Source organism: Gigantopelta aegis, chromosome 14, assembly GCF_016097555.1.
Source record: "Gigantopelta aegis isolate Gae_Host chromosome 14, Gae_host_genome, whole genome shotgun sequence".
NCBI lineage: Eukaryota > Metazoa > Mollusca > Gastropoda > Neomphalida > Peltospiridae > Gigantopelta > Gigantopelta aegis.
This window is the reverse complement of record NC_054712.1, coordinates 41,435,673-41,457,240: the sequence shown is the minus strand read 5'-3', so window position 1 is coordinate 41,457,240 and position 21,568 is coordinate 41,435,673.

The window sequence follows — 21,568 nt, the reverse complement described above, 5'->3', positions numbered from 1 at the left end:
CAGCTTGATTGTCCAGCAGCTTATTGATTTTGTATGTTTTGTTTGCAACTGGTTTTGATTCAATTTGACTAAATTCTGATAGTCTCGAAAATAGTTTTGTTTAACTCACCCAATGCATTGTTTAATCAGCGACTATGGGTTATCTAACAGATAAAACTGTGACACTTGGTCCAAATAATGTACAAGAGAAACCCGCCGCCGCTACGTTCTTGGTTACAGCCAGTAGGGTACATACCACGGTTTTTGATACAGCAGTCGTGTTGCACTGATTGATCAAGAACTGAGCCTCTCGATAGGGATATATCCATATTTGGATGTGTGACACAAACGAAAATAGCCTTCTTGCATCAATGCTCTTTGTTTAGAGCACGGATAAGCCAGCCAATATGGCGTTTAGATAAGAAATCAGTCCCATCTTACAACAATTTGCTGTAGTGGAAAGGCGAAATACCGCGGAACGTAAACAGTGTCATCCTCGTACGGAGCACAATAGGTTGCATACCACCTAATCGACGTCCATTTCCCCAAATTACCCCCCCCCCCCCCTGCCCCACTTCTATTTTCGTCATCGGAAACGCATGGTCTTGATGGAAGCGATATTGGTGTATACATTATGATCGAAAAATAGTTCTTCCATTGTGCGCCTCTGTTTTCAAGACGATATCAGTATGGCTTCAATACATGTATTGCCGCAAAGGGTTACTTAATATATATATATATATATATATGTAATCGTAATGTAACAAGTAAGGAAATGGTTTATTTAACGACGCACTCAACACATTTTATTTACGGTTATATGGCGTCGGATCGTAATGTAACAGTGACAATGCCATTTTGTTTTAGAGGAAATACCTCCATCTCTTATATGAAAATATATTCCATATCAGAAGTTAAATTGAATTTGAAAAAGCATAAGACACAAGCTTGGGGAGACGTATCTATTTAATTTATGTTTTAGATTCACATCCAGTACAAGGTTCAAGCCGAGTATCCTGGTTAGACGGTCTAACCCACACGAGCCGAAGGTCAGTGGTTAGTACCTAGGGAAAGGAAAGTCAAAATGGTCATGTTACAACTCGATATGGTAATGTTACAATAAAACGTTTTGTTTAAAGGCATACTGTCACAGACCATTGACCTATTTAATGGTATAACAAAGTATTACCTAAATGTACTTTATTCAACCATCTTCATAACCACTATACTCCATTTATTAATGACATTTTGTAAAAATAATTGAATTATGGCAATGGTCCATAATTCAAAAACTAAAATTACCGAGAGGGATGACATGGATTTCACTCCATCATAGTTCAGTTAAGGTGATGCGATAGCTAGATTTGGTTTCCAACAATTAAAGGGACATTCCTGAGTTTGCTGCATTGTAAGATGTTTCCGACTAATAAAATATTTCTACGATTAAACTTACATATTAAATATATTTTCTTGTTTAGAATATCAGTGTCTGTATATTCAATGCGTTTCTGACCGTCTTAATATTTGTAAGAAACCCAAACTGGATTTTGTCTTCAAATAATTTAGTACGTATGAAATTTTTTTATTTTTGGAAATAAAATGAAATTTAACCTACTACAAATATTAGAACGATCAGAAACGCGTTTAATATACAGCCACTAATATGTTATAAATATATTTGATATGTAATTACAATCGTTAAAAAGTCTTTGTTAGTCGATAACATCTTAAAAAGTGCAGCAAACTCAGGAATGTCCCTTTAATGTAATTTTTATTTATTATCCATTTTTAGAGAAATAAGGTCCTTAAATCCGTGACAGTATGCCTTTAACGACACCACTAAAGCACATCGATTTATTAATCATCGGCTATTGGATGTCAAACAAATGGTCATTTTGGCACAATCATAAAGAGGAAACCCGCTACATTTTAACTCATTAGTAGCAAGGGACCTTTTATATGCACCATCTCACAGACAGGATAGAACATACCACGGCCTTTGATATACCAGTCGTGGTGCACTGGCTTGAATGAGAAATAGTCCAATGGGTCCACCATCAGGGATCGACACCAAACCGACCGTGCATCCAGCGAGCGCTTTACTACTGGGTATACGTTCCGCCCCTTGTTGCAATAAAAGACAAGTCAATGTAGTGATGCTACAATTAAAGACAAGTCGATGTCACGTGATGATGTTACAATAAAAGACAAATTGATGTCACGTGATGATGTTACAATAAAAGACAAATTGATGTCACGTGATGATGTTACAACACCCCTCGGAGGCTCTGAGTGATCACTTAGTTACGCTGGGTTGGAACAAGCATTGGAATACCAGTATCGTCTAAAATACGATTGTCTAATCATTGCGCCATCCAGGCCGGCAAAGGGACGCAACTCACTGGTTAAATATGTTCAGTGTTTTCAGGAACTGCTATGTCCGCCGCACCGAGTTGACTCCGAGTTGCAGAGAAGAGCAATAAATGATATTACTTGTGATTAAAACCATCATGATTTTCTGTACACAGTGATAAAAAGTGGCATGCAACATAAACAAACAACTGTGGTGCGAGACCAGCGCGTGGATTCCGCGCGCTATCTTTAGTATCGTCTGCCCGCCTCGTGCTTCACACCTGCCCCGCGCGCGGAGGTCACAACCCGGGCTTTTAAAACAAATACTTGTTGTGATTTCAAATATAAACGAATAAGTAGGAACTGCTATTGTGTACACAAACATCGGACACCTGGCCTTTCCGCCAGGAGAGACACGAAGAGGCGAGAGATAGCTACTGATACTGTTAGCTAGTGGAAGAATGTCCTTCAGAGAATCCAGAGGTCGCAAGATCAGTCGATGTCAGTGAAATGAAAAGGAATAAAACAACTTGTTGAATGGCACCTCTGTATTATTTTTTTTTAATTATCCATATTTTTTGTCTAACATTTGATTAATTAAAGACTTGGTCGAAAAAACAGCGCTCGCCTGATGTGCGATCGATCTAGGATCCCCGCGGTTGGCCCATTAAAATAATAATAATAAAAAAATCTCGTTCCAGCCAGTGCTCCACAACTGGTGTAACAAAAGCCGTGGTATGTACTATCGTATCTGTGGGATGGTGTATATAAAAGTTCCCTTGTTGCTAATGGAAAATAGTAGCTCATGAAGTAGCGACAGCGGGTTTCCTCTTTCAATATCTGTGTGGTCCTTAACCATATGTCTGACACCATACGACCGTAAATAAAATGTGTTGAGTGTGTCGTTATACAAAACATTTCCAGTTCTCTTTCCCAGAAACACGTTGCCTACCCCGACTTTATGTCCACACCTATTATACACATTTGTTAAATATAAGATTTTAGATGCTTTTCGAATTCCTTGGATGGTTGCGCACTCCTTGCACACCCCTAACCCACTCCTCTTAGATCCGCGCCTACCGGTCTTAGATACGACAGTCCGTACAACACAGAAGTTATGAAGCGTAACAAATGAGGAGAGCAGTCTTCCATTGTGCAGACCTGGCGCTGCGGTCAGTGACATCACAGTGACGACCAGAGTGTTGTCACATTTCACAGGTGACACCGAGTATCACTAAGAGCTCAATGTCTTCTCCCTGACATTCACAGCTCAATAACTTCCCCCTTCAAGTGAGGTCGCACAGTGCGGAATACAACGTAACACAATATCCCACACACACTCTGGGAGAACAACTTAATTTTGATTGCGTATTAGCCCTTGGACGAAATGAGGAAGGAACTGTTTTATTTAACGACGCACTCAACACATTTACGATTATATGGCGTCAGACATATGGTTACGGACCACACAGATATATCGAGAGGAAAACTGCTGTTGCCACTTCATGGGCTACTCTTTTCGATTAGCATCTTTTATATGTACCACCCCACAGACAGGATAGTACATACCACGGCCTTTGTTATACCAGTTGTGGAACACTGGCTGGAACGAGAAATAGCCCAATGGGTCCACCGACGGGGATCGATCCCAGACCGACCGCGCATCAAGCGAACGCTTTACCACTGGGCTACGTCCCGCCCCCTTGGACGAAATGAGCCCCTTGTCCCTAAAACCGTTTTCGTTATACACGCACTCTTCGTTAAAAGTTTGTTTTGTTTAATGACGTGTGTGTGTGTGTGTGTGTGTGTGTGTGTGTGTGTCCAGGACAGCGTGCTTGAACCTTAATTGGATATAAGCACGGAAATAAGTTGAAATGAAATCAATGAACGTTGACAAGTATAGGCTGTGCTGAGTGCGCCTTCTGCACGGTCCTCCACGATGATGACGTTGCTGCTTTGTTCTGTGGGAAACCGGCCTCGGTGGCGTCGTGGTTAGCCATCGGTCTACAGGCTGGTAGGTACTGGGTTCGGATCCCAGTCGAGGCATGGGATTTTTAATTCAGATACCGACTCCAAACCCTGAGTGAGTGCTCCGCAAGGCTCAATGGGTAGGTGTAAACCACTTGCACCGACCAGTGATCCATAACTGGTTCAACAAAGGCCATGGGTTTGTGCTATCCTGCCTGTGGGAAGCGCAAATAAAAGATCCCTTGCTGCCTATCGTAAAAGAGTAGCCTATGTGGCAACAGCGGGTTTCCTCTCCAAATCTGTGTGGTCCTTAACCATATGTCTGACGCCATATAACCGTAAATAAAATGTGTTGAGTGCATCGTTAAATAAAACATTTCTTTCTTTCTTTGTTGTGTGGAATTCTACCAACACACCTCAATGATCCATCAAATGCGACGTCCTTCAAAACAGGGGTATGACGTAGCCCAGTGGTAAAGCGTTCACTTGATGCGCGGTCGGTCTGCGATCGATCCCCGTCGGTGGGCCCATTGAGCTATTTTTCACTCCAGCCAGTGCACCACGACTGGTATATCAAAGGCCGTGGTATGTGTTATCCTGTCTGTGGGATGGTGCATATAAAAGATGGCGACAGCGGGTTTCCTCTATCAATATCTATGTGGTCCTTAACCCATGGGCGTACATGGGGGGGGGTTCGATGGGTTCGACCGAACCCCCCCTGAAATCGCTTTTTTTTATAATTTAATATATCTGACATTGATATCTGACATTATTATATTTACTCAACATAGAAATATATGCCCAATATCTCTGCAATCTATTTTGGAACCCTCCTTTTCAAAACTCAACATAGAAATATATGCCCAATATCTCTGCAATCTATTTTGGAACCCCCCTTTTCAAAATCCTATGTACGCCCATGTAACCATATGTCCGACGTCATATAACCGTAAATACAATGTGTTGAGTGCATCGTTAAATAAAACATTTTCTTTCTTTCTTTCTTTCCTTCCTTCCTTCCTTCCTTCCTTCCTTCAAAACATCTCATTTCGTTCTCAATTCCATTCGGTTGTCCACATATCTCGGGCATTTAATCTGATGATGAAATTGTTACTCTCTGCTGTAAGTTCAACTAGAAAATGTTGAAGAATCACGATTTAACCCAAAATCCACTTATAATTGAATTAAATCTGAAGTTAAAGGCATATTGTCACAGACCACTGACCTATTTAATGGTCTAACAAAGTATTACCTGAGCAAAAATATTTTGATTTGTCCCTAAATGTACTAAAATTGCCGAGAGGGTTGACATGGATTTCACTCCATCATGGTTCAGTTAAGGTGATGCAATAGCTAGATTTGGTTTCCAACAATTAATGTAATTTTTATTTATTATCCATTTTTAGAGAAATAAGGTCCTTAAATCCTTGACAGTATGCCTTTACGGTACCCCCCCCCCCCCCCCCCAAACTAAAGCCACACTAGCATGACTGTAAATGTTAAGCTACTTAAACACAAAACAATAAAACTTTGCAAAAGAAAGAAATGTTTTATTTAACGACGCACTCAACACATTTTATTTACGGTTATATGGCGTCAGACATATGGTTAAGGACCACACAGATTCTAAGAGGAAACCCGCTGTCGCCACTACATGGGCTACTCTTCCGATTAGCCGCAAGGGATCTTTTATTTGCGCTTCCCACAGGCAGGATAGCACAAACCATGGCCTTTGTTGAACCAGTTATGGATCACTGGTTGGTGCAAGTGGTTTACACCTACCCATTGAGCCTTGCGGAGCACTCACTCGGGGTTTGGAGTCGGTATCTGGATTAAAAATCCCATGCCTCGACTGGGATCCGAACCCAGTACCTACCAGCCTGTAGACCGATGGCCTGCCACGACGCCACCGAGGCCGGTCTTTGCAAAAGATGCAGTTAACCATAAACATTTATGTTATGGCTGGCTTCATGTTTAAATGTTTACCTCTTTATTTCAAAATGCTGTACAAGAAAAAGCATTTGCTTTGTAATACAAATAACTGCAATTTCTGTGTAGCCTACATTTTTAAAACCTTAATATTTTATTTTTGCACAAACGTTTTGTGTTGATATTCGCCAACTTCAAGGCAGTGCGTCTTTGAAGTGTTTTGTTGTGTGATGTAATACATAGAGGATATTTCATGTTGTTGTTTTTTTGGTCAAATATGATTTATATCTCATCGAGTGAAGTTTGCAATCATATCTCACGAGTCACGCTTGCGCGACGAGTGTGATATGACTGCAAACTTTACGAGATGAGATATAAATCATATTTGACAAAAAACATGAAATTTTCTATTTATTATATAACTTTTGGCAATTTACCTTTATTTTTAAAATGCCAGTAGCAAAATAGTTCCGGCTTACAGTGAAGATGACACTTTCTACAGTGACGATAACACATTTTAGAGTGAAATAGTGAAATTTTCACTCTGAAATGTGTTATCGTCACTGAGTGACTGATAACACTTTTATTTCACTGATATTTTAAGATATTTCACTAAATGTTATCTAACAAAATGACGCATGAAGCCCGTAATAATATCCATAGATAACTGAACAACGCCACTTTATAAAACTAGTAGCTTTTCTGTTTTACATTAGTTAATGATGCGAGACTGTTACTTTTGCCAAGTTTAAACTATTTAATTTCATACTGACTGGAATGGTGGAATGATGAGAATGGTGTTTAATGTTGGTGGTGTTTAATGTTGGTGGTGTTTAATGTCCGAGGTGTTGGGGTGTTTAATGGTGGCGTTTAATGTTGGTGGTGTTTAATGGTGATGGTGTTTAATGTTGGTGGTGTTTAATGGTGGTGGTGTTTAATGTCGGTGGTGTTGGTGGTGTTTAATGTTGGTGGTGTTTAATGTCCGAGGTGTTGGGGTGTTTAATGGTGGCGTTTAATGTTGGTGGTGTTTAATGGTGGTGGTGTTTAATGTTGGTGGTGTTTAATGTCAGTGGTGTTTAATGTCGGTGGTGTTGGTGGTGTTTAATGTCGATGATGTTTAATGTTGGTGGTGTTTAATGTCAGTGGTGTTTAATGTCGGTGGTGTTGGTGGTGTTTAATGTTGGTGGTGTTTAATGTCAGTGGTGTTTAATGTCGGTGGTGTTGGTGGTGTTTAATGTCAGTGGTGTTTAATGTCGGTGGTGTTGGTGGTGTTTAATGTCGATTGTGTTTAATGTCGGTGGTGTTGGTGGTGTTTTATGTAAGTGGTGTTTAATGTCGGTGGTGTTGGTGGTATTTAATGTCGATGGTGTTTAATGTCGGTGGTGTTGGTGGCGTTTAATGTTGGTGGTGTTTAATGTCAATGGTGTTTAATGTCGGTGGTGTTGGTGGTGTTTAATGTTGGTGGTGTTTAATGGTGGTGTTTAATGTTGGTGGTGTTTAATGTCAGTGGTGTTTAATGTCGGTGGTGTTGGTGGTGTTTAATGTCGATGGTGTTTAATGTCGGTGGTGTTGGTGGCGTTTAATGTTGGTGGTGTTTAATGTCGATGGTGTTTAATGTCGGTGGTGTTGGTGGTGTTTAATGCTGGTGGTGTTTAATGGTGGTGTTTAATGTTGGTGGTGTTTAATGTCAGTGGTGTTTAATGTCGGTGGTGTTGGTGGTGTTTAATGTCGGTGGTGTTGGTGGGGTTTAATGTCAGTGATGTTTAATGTTGGTGGTGTTGATGGTGTTTAATGTTGGTGGTGTAGATGGTGTTTAATGGTGATGGACTTTAATGTTGGTGGTGTTGGTGGTGTTTGATGGTTTCCTTGTTGGCCATGCAAAAGCTGGCCTGTTATGGAGATAATGACAGCTCAACACATTTTAAACCACGGCTATTTTATGACAGATGTTATATAGCCGAGAGAGAGAGAGAGAGAGAGAGAGAGAGAGAGAGAGAGAGAGAGAGAGAGAGAGAGAGAGAGAGAGAGAGAGAGAGAGAGAGAGAGCCAGTGCACCACGACTGGTATTTCAAAGGCCGTGGTATGTGCTATCCTGTCTGTGGGATGGTGCATATAAAAGATCCCTTTCTACTAATTTTATTAATTATTCCCCATACCGCGTTTAGTTATGTTGACACCTATATGTTTAGTTATGTTGACATCTATGTGTTTAGTTATGTTGACACTTATGTGTTCAGTTATGTTGACACCTATGTGTTGAATTATGTTGACACCTATGTGTTTAGTTATGTTGACACTTATGTGTTCAGTTATGTTGACACTTATGTGTTCAGTTATGTTGACACCTATGTGTTCAGTTATGTCGACACCTATGTGTTCAGTTATGTTGACACTTACGTGTTCAGTTATGTTGACACCTATGTGTTCAGTTATGTTGACAATCATGTATTTAGTTATGTTGACAACTGTTTGTGTAGTTCTGTTGACACCTATGTATTTAGTTATGTTGACATATGTATGTGTATTTAGTTATGTTGACACCTATGTGTTTAGTTATGTTTACACCTATGTGTTTAGTTATGTCGACACATATGTGTTCAGTTATGTCGACACCTATGTGTTCAGTTATGTTGATACTTACGTGTTCAGTTATGTTGACACCTATGTGTTCAGTTATGTTGACAATCATGTATTTAGTTATGTTGACAACTGTTTGTGTAGTTCTGCTGACACCTATGTATTTAGTTATGTTGACATATGTATATGTATTTAGTTATGTCGACACCTATGTGTTCAATTATGTTGACAATCATGTATTTAGTTATGTTGACAACTGTTTGTGTAGTTCTGTTGACACCTATGTATTTAGTTATGTTTACACCTATGTGTTTAGTTATGTTGACACCTATGTGTTTAGTTATGTTGATATGTGTATATCCGTCGATCGTGTTTCCTAACTATTTACCTAGTTCGTCTCGCACGCCGATTTCATCTCTTTTCGTCTTTTCTGTTTTTATTATTCACTTCTTGAGTTTTGTTGGCAAGTTTGAAAACAAGATAGCCCTTGCGGGCCGAGATAACGCGGAGGTCTCGAAGTGTGACTGAAAGGTAAACAAAGCCTTACAGCTGGTTACAGCTGGTTACGGTGTACGTTTCAAGGCCTACTGACGAGACGACCACAACTATTCGTCCCCGGGGGGAGAAAACCGCAACACGCGCTGTACACTCGATACGAGTGGGAGGTCACCTGCCTACCAGTGTACGATACACGCCGAACTACCCGTGTACGATACACGCCGGTCTACCCGTGTACGATACACGCCGGTCTACCAGTGTACGATACACGCCGAATCCGTGTACCAGTGTATGATACACGATGAATCAGTCTACCAGTGTACGATACACGCCCAATCAGTCTACAAGTGTACAATACACGCCGAATTAGTGTACGATCCATACCAAATCAGTGTACCAGTGTACAATATACGCCGAACCACCAGTGTACGATACACGCCGGTCTACCCGTGTACGATACACGCCGGAATACCAGTGTACGATACACGCCGGACTACCAGTGTACGATACACGCCGGTCTACCAGTGTACGATACACGCCGAATCCGTGTACCAGTGTATGATACACGACGAATCAGTCTACCCGTGTACGATACACGCCCAATCAGTCTACAAGTGTACGATACACGCCGCATTAGTGAACGGTCCATGCCAAATCAGTCTACCAGTGTACAATACACGCCGAACTACAAGTGTACGATACACGAAAGTCTACCAGTGTACGATACACGCCGGTCTACCAGTGTACGATACACGCCAAATTAGTGTACGGTTTACGCCAAATCAGTTTACCAGTGTACGATACATGCCGAATCGTATACGATACACATCGTTATTGTGGAATAGGGAATAGTTATTTACGTTGATGGGACGGTAAGACTACTGATGGATGATAAAACTAATGTTTAAACTGTACTCGTAATAGGAAATATGTAATAATGATGCGAGAGACATTATGCCACCAAGATTAGCGTCAAATTAAATTAACGTTATACTTTAAATGGGGAAGTGGCCCTCGTAAAACCGCCTTTTTACAATCCGCCGCCGACAGAAGTGATTAGTGCCTAATAACTTAGTGGCAGATTTTCAATACCAGGTGTCACCTAAGTGTGTCATGTGACTTTATCGTTTAAATGGAAAAGGTATCCCCTTGTGTTTATTGCTGTGTAGACCTGGGGCCTAATTCACAAAGCTCTCGTAGGCTCAGTTTGACAACAAAGTATCCTCTTTGCAAGTCTAAAAGAACTGCACTGCGAGATCGCAAAGTTACGAGAGTTTAGTGAATTAGGCCCCTGATGTGGTAGATTTCCAATACAAGTAAACCAAGTTTCCCAAGTGTGTGAAGTTCACAACACTGGTACTCCTTTTGATCGTCACGTAATCTAACCCGTCAATTCCTTGATGACTCTGCACTGAACATGACGTTCTGTGACAATAGATTGTTTATCGCCATTGTTAGCACGATGTGCGGGTAATGCGGTCGATTATCGGTAATCGATGAGTTGCTCAACGCCTGCTGTTATTTACTGTTTTCGATGACGTCGCGCGAACAATGTCGTGGATGTTGTGGCCACTGAGCAGGAAATGCGGTGCTTTGCCTCGTCGGGTTTCTACACACGGAATTTACCAACACACGCGATGAACTGGTATTGCACTTAGCACTATAACAAATGGTTTTGTTAAGTGCTTTACTTTTTTGCTTGTTTTCCCTGGGTGTCTCATTTATTTATTTATTTATTTATTTATTTATTTATTTATTTATTTATTCATTCATTTATTTATCTATTTATTTATTTATTTATTTATTAAATTAATTATATTTTTAAATTGTAAACATTTACATTGCACGATTTGTTTTCTGACTTTACAGATTGTAACGAAAGAAAAGGGGTATTGATGGTGAGATGTGTACAACATGTGTTGAATTTTTGTTTAATCAGGAAAGTATATAAAAAATAATAGTTTAGTTATCAGTGTCAGATATGAATCATTTGAATAGTCTATGCTAAACCAAAGAAACACGGACAGGTAATCCCGTCGTAAAGACCACAGACAGGAGTAAGCGACACGTGTACGACGGACGACTGGCTGACAAGTGTACACTGACGGCCTACTTTCTTGAAGGGCCATTCCTGAGTTTGCTGCAATTTTTAAGATGTTATCGACTAACAGAGACTTTTTGACGACTGTAATTACATATGAAATATATTTTTCTGCATAAAATATTAGTGGCTGTATATTAAACGTGTTTCTGATCGTTCTAATATTGGTACTAGGTTAAATTTCATTTTATTTCCTAAAAACTATTTTTTTCGTACGTACGAAATTATTTGAAGACAAAATCCAGTTTGGGCTTCTTACAAATGTTAAGACGACCAGTAACACATTGAATATACAGACACTGATATTCTAAACAAAAAAATATAATGTAAGTTTAATCGTAGAAATATTTTATTAGTCGGAAACATCTTACAATACAGCAAATTCGGGAATGACCCTTTAAATATCCCAGCCTTCTATCCTTTCTTAAATAGTTTCTTACCATTACAACGAACTACAGAGCATGGCGACGAAATGTGTCGGCACTGAGGCGGCTGACGATATCGGGTCAAAGGAAAACCGGACGAGGTTGTTAAAGACGGCGTCTCTAAGCTTAGACGTTTTTAAAATGATTTAATCATTTTGAAAAGATCATCCACGTTAATGTTATTACTGCCGAATGCCGTTTTCGTCAACGTTTGTCTGAACTCGCACTTTACGTCACAAGAAACAGGCGTGCTGTTATTTTATCACCTGTTTATTTTTGTATGAAGTATTAAAAAAATAAAAATAAAAATAAATTAATATACTGTATATATATACATCTCTTGTATGAAAACAGTTGGCAATGACCATCGATAACGCTAACATATAAGTTTATTAAAACTCTAGCTGTGTTTGTATTTCGTATGAAATGATGTTATAGCAATATGGAGAGACGAACATTAAAATTATGTCTTTGGTTTGCATTAATATTTTTTTTTATAACATAGGGAAGCATAATTGTGTCGTTAAAGCTTCTTTATATACATACATGTATATACATGTATACTTCACATTTAGATTTATATGTCATGAAAAGGAAAAGAAATAGAAGTAATCGATGGTTTAACAGTATTAATTATTAACATTTTATCTTCTCAGACAGCCCAACGTTCTGGTATAGGAAGTGCTATTTTAACTTTAAAACTACTTGTCTTTAGTTTGCATTAATAAACAACGTTCTCAGACAGGACGTGATATTTTAATTTTAAAACCACTTGTCTTTAGTTTGCATTAATAAACAACGTTCTGCGATAGGGAAGCGAGGTGGCCACTTTAATATTTCCGTCTCAAAAACCCTATAACTGTGAGTTGTTCTGAGTGAAGAAATATCTTATCTGAATTGGGTTCAACACGTGTCATCTTTGATAAACTACAACTTCTTATACAGTCCGACCCGGTTTAACGACCGCCTTATACAGCAACCACCTGTCCATTAGAACACACACCAACTACATGTCCGCATCACAAATCCATATGCTGCACTACATGTTCAGACGACCCGTTGTTAAAGGGACATGCTCCGTAAATCCACTGTCTGGCCCTGACTGCAAGAGTTCACTGTACACATAACCCATTTTTCTTCTAATCCGGAAATTGCCAAATGGCTTGGGACAAACCCAAGAAGCGTAATTAATGTATGGGAATAGTTGAGTTTTTTCTCTCGAATATTAAGCACTTTCGTATTGTGTTACCTGTAAGTGACTGCGCACTGCCATGAAAACAGGTTTTTATCGGCCCCGGCGATTGGCACAAGAAGCAATACTCCACATTTAGATTTATATGTCTTCTGATAAAAACAATCTGGCGTTTTTGTTTCCACTGGTAATCGCCGACGTTTTTGGCGTGGAGTCAGCGGCTGCTTGATAAATTATAAAAAGTCAGTACGAGTACAGTTCATTCAAGTCCGTATTCATCAATGGAGATTAATTCTCAGATCTGTGTAATGTCGAACTTGTGGTGAAGTCAGCCGGTGCCGAGTTTCTCCCCCATTTATCATGAACCCCACATAGCATATGTTACATGCATTGTAATTCCCACTTGTTAAACACCCCATATAGCATATATTACATTTATTGTATTACCCATTTATGATATACCCCATACAGTATATACGTGTATTACATTTATTGTATTACCCATTTATGATGAACCCCATATAGCATATGTTACATGCATTGTACTTCCCATTTGCGATACACCCCATATAGCATATATTACATTTATTGTACAGTAAAACCTCTCAAAACCGGACCCTCTGTAAACCGGAATTCCCTCAAAACCGGACGTTTTTCGCGGCCTTTTTAAAATATCTGTAGAGAAGAGAACCTCTCTAAACTGGACACCTCTTAAAACCGGACTTTTTACGTGGTCATAAGGGTGTCCAATTTAGAGGCGTTTCACTGTATTACCCATTTATGATATACCCCATGTAGCATATATTACATTTATTGTATTACCCATTTATGATATACCCCATGTAGCATATATTACATTTATTGTATTACCCATTTATGATATACCCCATGTAGCATATATTACATTTATTGTATTACCCATTTATGATATACCCCATGTAGCATATATTACATTTATTGTATTACCCATTTATGATATACCCCATGTAGCATATATTACATTTATTGTATTACCCATTTATGATATACCCCATGTAGCATATATTAAATTTATCGTATTACCCATTTATGATATACCCCATATATCATATATTACATTTCTTATATTCCCCATTTGACATATTAGATTTCTTATATTCCCCATTTGTCATATATTACATTTCTTGTATTCCCCATTTGTCACATATTACATTTGTTGTACTCATCATTTATGATATACCCCATCGTACTTCCTATTTGTGATATACTCTATTTGTCACATACTACATTTCTGGTATATTTAATATTTACCCCATTTACTACATAATACATCATATTTTGTGATCCATCATATTTGTTATACATCACATTTGTCGTACACATCGAGGTGGGTGGGGTGGGTGGGGTGGGTGAGAAAATCTAGGATTAAGAAAAGACCTAATGGAGAATAAAGGAATTACTACACTAAAGAAATTAATACACTTTATAAATGTAATTAGTAATATATTTACACGTCATTGACTACAATACCGGCCTCGGTGGCGCAGTGGTTAAGCCATCGGACTACAGGCTGGCAGGTACAGGGTTCGCAGACCGGTACCGGCTCCAACCCAGAGCGAGTTCTTAAGGACTCAGTTGGTAGGTGGGTCTTCTTTTTCACTAATCACTAACCAACTAACAACTAACCCACTGTCCTGAACAGACAGCCCAGATAGCTGAGGTGTGTGCCCAGGACAGCGTGCTTGAACTTTAATTGGATATAAGCACGAAAATAAGTTAAAATGAATGACTACAAAAACACCCCAAACAGCTTATTGTGACGAGCGTTAACTAAAGAGGAACGTACACATCATATATTGCAAGTCACAATCCTTGCGACATTGCACGAAAATAAATTTAAACAAACGAATAATAGGTTAATTTGCAAGACAGGTCGTAAAACTAAAATAACGAATTTTTATCCGTGGATACCAGGCTTGCCTCCAGGTGTAACACAAGTCATCAAAGCACCGTGACAAATCGTCGTAACAAGCGAGAATACCAGCCACAATATACCCGTACCCGTGCATACCCTGTTTGCGAGCCTGATTAAACCTGCAACAGGTAAAATGTTTATTAGCTCCGCCCCCTAATCTCTCCCGGAGAACCTGGTGACCCGATCGTTACCCGTCCCCCCGGAATCTGGTCGTTATCCCCCCTCAAGGATCTCGTCGAGATCTCGTCTAAATGCAATCCTTGAGAGTAGGATCAGTAGACGGGAAAATGCGAAGAGAATCATAAACTGGAAATGGGGCGGGGAGGGGAGGGGAGGGATGAGAATAATATGAGATATTCAAATTTAAGATGGCGCTATTTGTATGGGAATTGTGAAGCCGCGCAGTGACTTGTACATATAACACAACAGTTAATGCTACCAGTTCTGGCACTAGTGATAAATGTGACAGTGCTTGTCCAAAATGATTTCTTTGGGTAATAAATTTATGCCATTTTATTTCATATAATACCACTGTGTTAAGTACTCTTGTGCTTGTAACAGGTACGGAGAACATGTTAAACTAAGAACTACAATGTTGTGGTAAACTGGGAGTGTGTGTGTATGTGTGTGTGTGTGTGTGTGTGTGTGTGTTGTGTTGTGTTGTGTTGTGTGTGTGTGTGTGTGGTGTAAGAAACATCCGGTTATTTGAAAATAAGGCATGAAAGGTTCCACTTTCTTCAGTTAATACTTAGGGGTGAGGTTGTACTATTCATATTTATGAGTTATAGTTTGGTTGATATATTGCATACTAGTGTTTTAACCAATTGTTAACATTGTCGCCTAAAGGATTTTATTTGGTCTAGTATAATAATCTATATGTTAAGTACAAAACACTCTCCAAATACTTAATAAAGCAATACTTTACCTTTAAAACTTGTAAAACTCTTTAAGATGGGGAGGCGAAGCTGTAGCTTTAATAAAGCAATACTTTACCTTTAAAACTTGTAAAACTCTTTAAGATGGGGAGACGAAGTTGTAGCTTTAATAAAGAAATGCTTTACCTTTAAAACTTGTAAAGCTCATTAAGATGGAGAGGGGCGAACGTGTAGCTTTAATAAAGAAATAGCCTACTTTACCTTAAACCTTGTAAAACTCATTAAGATGGGGAGGCGAAACTGTAGCTTTAATAAAGAAATACTTTACCTTTAAACCTTGTAAAAGTCATTAATAACAACCTGATGGCGGCTGATGAAACTCGAGTACACGTTTCTTCAACACCGCCGTCTGCCACTTCTCGTCAACCCATTTGACCTCTGATCTACCTGTCTGCAGCTCCATCTGTCGGCAGTAAGCCGACCCCGGACTGGCTGATTTGTGTCACCGTAATTCTAGGTGTCACACAACACGAGACACAACCAGAGTCGCCTTCTGGTACGCCGCCTGTGCCCGGTCAGCGGGTGCACGGGGCGACAGGAACCCGGATGTTGTAAGAGCCGGGAATCTACAGGGAGGTTGTATCAGAGGGGATGTCGTGGAATCTACACACCACGATGTTTTCATAACCTATTTAAATAGAATAACATCCATCCAATGTTAACGCAGGTGTACACAAATCACATTCCTGTGCTCTCATTTTCTTTGCTCTGTCGTTTATCCTTCCCTTTTTATGTCATCATCATAATCATCATTATCACCATCATAATCATCATCACCATCATACCTCTGCTATCTTCATCATCATCACCATCATACCACCGCTATCTTCATCATCATCACCACCACTGCCGCCACCACCACCATTATCATCATCACCATCACCACCACAACCACTACCACCACCATTATCATCATCATCATCATCATCACCACCACCACCACCACCACCACCACCACCACCATTATCATCACCATCATAATCATCATCATCATCATCATCATCACCACCACCACTACCACAACCACCACCACCATCACCATCATCACCCACCACCACCACCACCACCACCATAATAATAATAATATTTATCATCATTTTCATCTTCATCATCAGTAATGCCGCCACCACCACCAACATCATCATCATCATCACCATCACCACCACCACCACCACTACCACCACCATTATTATCATCATCATCATCATCATCATCATCATCATCATCATCATCACCACCACCACTACCACAACCACCACCACCATCATCATCATCACCCACCACCACCACCACCACCATAATAATAATAATATTTATCATCATTTTCATCATCATCACCACAACCACTACCACTACCCCCATCATCGTCATCGTCGTCGTCGTCGTCATCATCGTCATCATGAACACTATCATACGCATCAACATTATCATCTGTACCGTGAACACCTTCATTATTGTCGCTGTCATCATCACAATTATTATCATAATACAGGGCCGTACTAAGAATCTCACCTTTTTTTTTTACTCCAGAAAACACCATACACATCTCAGGGTTTGATTTGTATAGTGTTTCATTTATTTATAAAAAGTAGTGCCCCCCCTCCCCCCATAGGATTTTGATCAGGGTACGGCCCTGTAATGTTCACTCTCATCATCATCATCATCATCATCATCATCATCATCATTATTTTCATCGTCATCATCTTCTTCTTCTTTATCCTTTGCTATCAGTAATGTTCAAAGGACCATTCTCGCCCATTAGGAATATACAATATTCTAGTTTTAATGATTTGCAAGAGCACCAAAGCGTGTTTTTAATATGAGTTCCGCTTTCTAGCCACCCTCCCTACAGTTGTATTCGTGCCAGGGTGTCGTTAAACATTCATTCGTTCTTCTTCTTTTCGTCCCTTCTTGTAATAATACCACAGGGAGATGTTTGCTGCCAGGATGAATCACACAGTGACACAGAAGGATTCCTGGCCTCTCTAAAGTTTTTCTTCTATGTTTTTCGGTGTTGGCCAGTGAGCATCTCTAAGTTGGCTGTGTTGTAGGATTTGTTCAACATTTTCATTCATTCATTCATTCATTCATTCATTCATTCATTCCCCACAGTTGTATTCATTCTAGGTTGTCGTTAAACATTCATTCACTCATTCATTCCCTACAGTTGTATTCATGCTAGGGTGTCGTTAAACATTCATTCATTCATTCATTCACTCATTCACTCATTCATTCCCTACAGTTGTATTCATGCTAGGGTGTCGCTAAACATTCATTCATTCATTCATTCATTCCCTACAGTTGTATTCATGCTAAGGTGTCGTTAAACATTCATTCATTCATTCATTCCCTACAGTTGTATTCGTTCTAGGATGTCGTTAAACATTAATTCATTCATTCATTCCCTACAGTTGTATTCATTCTAGGTTGTTAAACATTCATTCATTCATTCCCTACAGTTGTATTCGTTCTAGATTGTCGTTAAACATTCATTCATTCATTCCCTACAGTTGTATTCGTTCTAGGTTGTCATTAAACATTCATTCATTCATTCCCTATAGTTGTATTCGTTCTAGGTTGTCGTTAAACATTCATTCATTCCCTACAATTGTATTCGTTCTAGGTTGTCGTTAAACATTCATTCATTCATTCCCTATAGTTGTATTCGCTCTACGTTGTCGTTAAACATTCATTCATTCATTCCCTATAGTTGTATTCGTTCTAGGTTGTCGTTAAACATTCATTCATTCATTCCCTATAGTTGTGTTTGTTCTAGGTTGTCGTTAAACATTCATTCATTCATTCATTCCCTACAGTTGTATTCGTTCTAGGTTGTCGTTAAACATTCATTCATTCATTCCCTACAGTTGTATTCGTTCTAGGTTGTTAAACATTCATTCATTCATTCATTCCCTACAGTTGTATTCGTTCTAGGTTGTCGTTAAACATTCATTCATTCATTCCCTACAGTTGTATTCGTTCTAGGTTGTCGTTAAACATTCATTCATTCATTCCCTATAGTTGTATTCGTTCTAGGTTGTCGTTAAACATTCATTCATTCCCTGCAGTTGTATTCGTTCTAGGTGTCGTTAAACATTCATTCATTCATTCCCTATAGTTTTATTCGCTCTACGTTGTCGTTAAACATTCATTCATTCATTCCCTATAGTTGTATTCGTTCTAGGTTGTCGTTAAACATTCATTGATTCATTCCCTATAGTTGTGTTCGTTCTAGGTTGTCGTTAAACATTCATTCATTCATTCATTCATTCCCTACATTTGTATTCGTTCTAGGTTGTCGTTAAACATTCATTCATTCATTCCCTACAGTTGTATTCGTTCTAGGTTGTCGTTAAACATTCATTCATTCATTCCCTATAGTTGTATTCGTTCTAGGTTGTCGTTAAACATTCATTCATTCATTCCCTATAGTTGTGTTCGTTCTAGGTTGTCGTTAAACATTCATTCATTCATTCATTCATTCATTCATTCATTCATTCCCTACAGTTGTATTCGTTCTAGGTTGTCGTTAAACATTCATTCATTCATTCCCTACAGTTGTATTCGTTCTAGGTTGTCGTTAAACATTCATTCATTCATTCCCTATAGTTGTATTGAAGCTGAGATGTTGACACAATTTCTGCTACTCCGAGGAGAGGTGCAGTTGTTACCATCACTCGTCGGTTGGCAGGTTTAAGTAATAGTAGGTGTATATATATGCGTAATAGAAAGGCCAGAAACAGACGTAGGTCAGGGGTTAAGGTAAATGTTTAAACTGCTAATCGGCAGGCTAAACAAACTGGCAGGTACTGTAAACACTGTGTATTAAAACACACACGTCTGCTCGCTGCGTGCAGGTTGGTCGAGTATCGCACTTTAACGTGCACACAACGGAGTATACACCAACACTGTACACGTAAGGTGTCAGAAAACCCCCATTACGGAACATAAAAGCGGACTTCCCCCGCCCCCACTTCTAACGCCTATGAGTCTGACTGTCTGTTTGTCTGTCTGTCTGTTTGTCCATATTTCTGTATATGTCTGCGTGCGTGCGAGCGCGTGAGTGCTTATTATTTCTTCTTTTTGTTTGTGTGCCTGTTCATGTGTGTGCCTGCTCACACGTGCAATTATGTTTATGTGTGTGTATACGTATTCATGTATGTGCCTGCTCGCATGTGTAATTATGTTTATGTGTGTGCCTGCTCACACGTGTAATAATGTTTATATATATATATATATATATATATATATATATATATATATATGTGTGTGTGTGTGTGTGTGTGTGTGTGTGTGTGTGTGTGTGTGTGTGTGTATACGTATTCATGTATGTGCCTGCTCGCATGTGTAATTATGTTTATGTGTGTGCCTGCTCGCACGTGTAATAATGTTATATATATATATATATATATATATATATATATATATATATATATATGTGTGTGTGTGTGTGTGTGTGTGTGTGTGTGTATTTATGTGTGAGGGCGGGAAGTGGACCAGTGCTGTTTGATGGTAAATGCATAGTACAGTGTTGTTTAATGGTAAACGCCTAGTACAGTGTTGTTTGATAGAAAACGTCTAGTACACTAATGTTTTATGGTAAACACCTAGTACAGTGTTGTTTGCTGGAAACGCCTAGTACAGTGTTGTTTGCTGGAAACGCCTAGTACAGTGCTGTTTAATGGTATAATGATAAACGCCTAGTGCAGTATTGTTTAATTATAAACACCTAGTGCAGTGTTGTTTGATAGAAAACGTCTGGTACAATAATGTTTAATGGTAAACCCCTAGTACATTGCTGTTTAATGGTAAACGCCCATTGCAGTTTTGTTTGCTGGAAACGCCTAGTGCAGTGTTATTTGATGGTAAACGCATAGTACAATTATGTTTAATGGTAAACACCTAGTACACTGTTGTTTGATGGTAAACGCCTTGTACAATGATGTTTGATAGTAAGCGTCTAGTATAGTGTTGTTTGATGGTAAACACTTAATACAATAATGTTTGATGGTAAACGCCGAATACAATATTGTTTGATGGTAAACGCCTAATGCAGTATTGTTTGATGGTTAAATTTCGCGCCAAACGTGTCGCCTTTCATTTCGAGATAAAATAATTGTTCAAATTGCTCTCGTCTGCTTTAATGAGAGTCTCAAACTAAACTTGTCAGCCATAGTGCACGGCTGTGTATTGCACTTCTTTCTTTCTTTCTTTGTACTTTAATGCTTTCTTTCTTTCTTTCCTTCCGTTTTAATCAAGACTTCGGCGGTCATCCAAAAAATCTTATGCGTAAAAATATTAAAGAAATACCGTAACTGAAGTAAAACATTAGATGTTTTATTTATTATTATTTAATTTATTTTTTGTTTGTTTCTTGTTGTTTTTTACTTTTCTTTTTTATAGTTAATGGAGTGCTTTTAAAAGGTGACTAGTTTCTTCCTTTTGATTACTACATTTATAAAAGTTAAAATGTATAGTGTTTAACGACACCTCTGATTGATTAATTAATCATCGGCTATTGGATGTCAAACACTTAGTACTCACCAGAGGAAACCAGCTACATTTTTCCATTACCAGCAAGGGATCTTTTATATGCGCTTTCCTACAGACGGGAAAACACATACCAGTTGTGGTGAACTGGTTGGAACGAGTAAAACC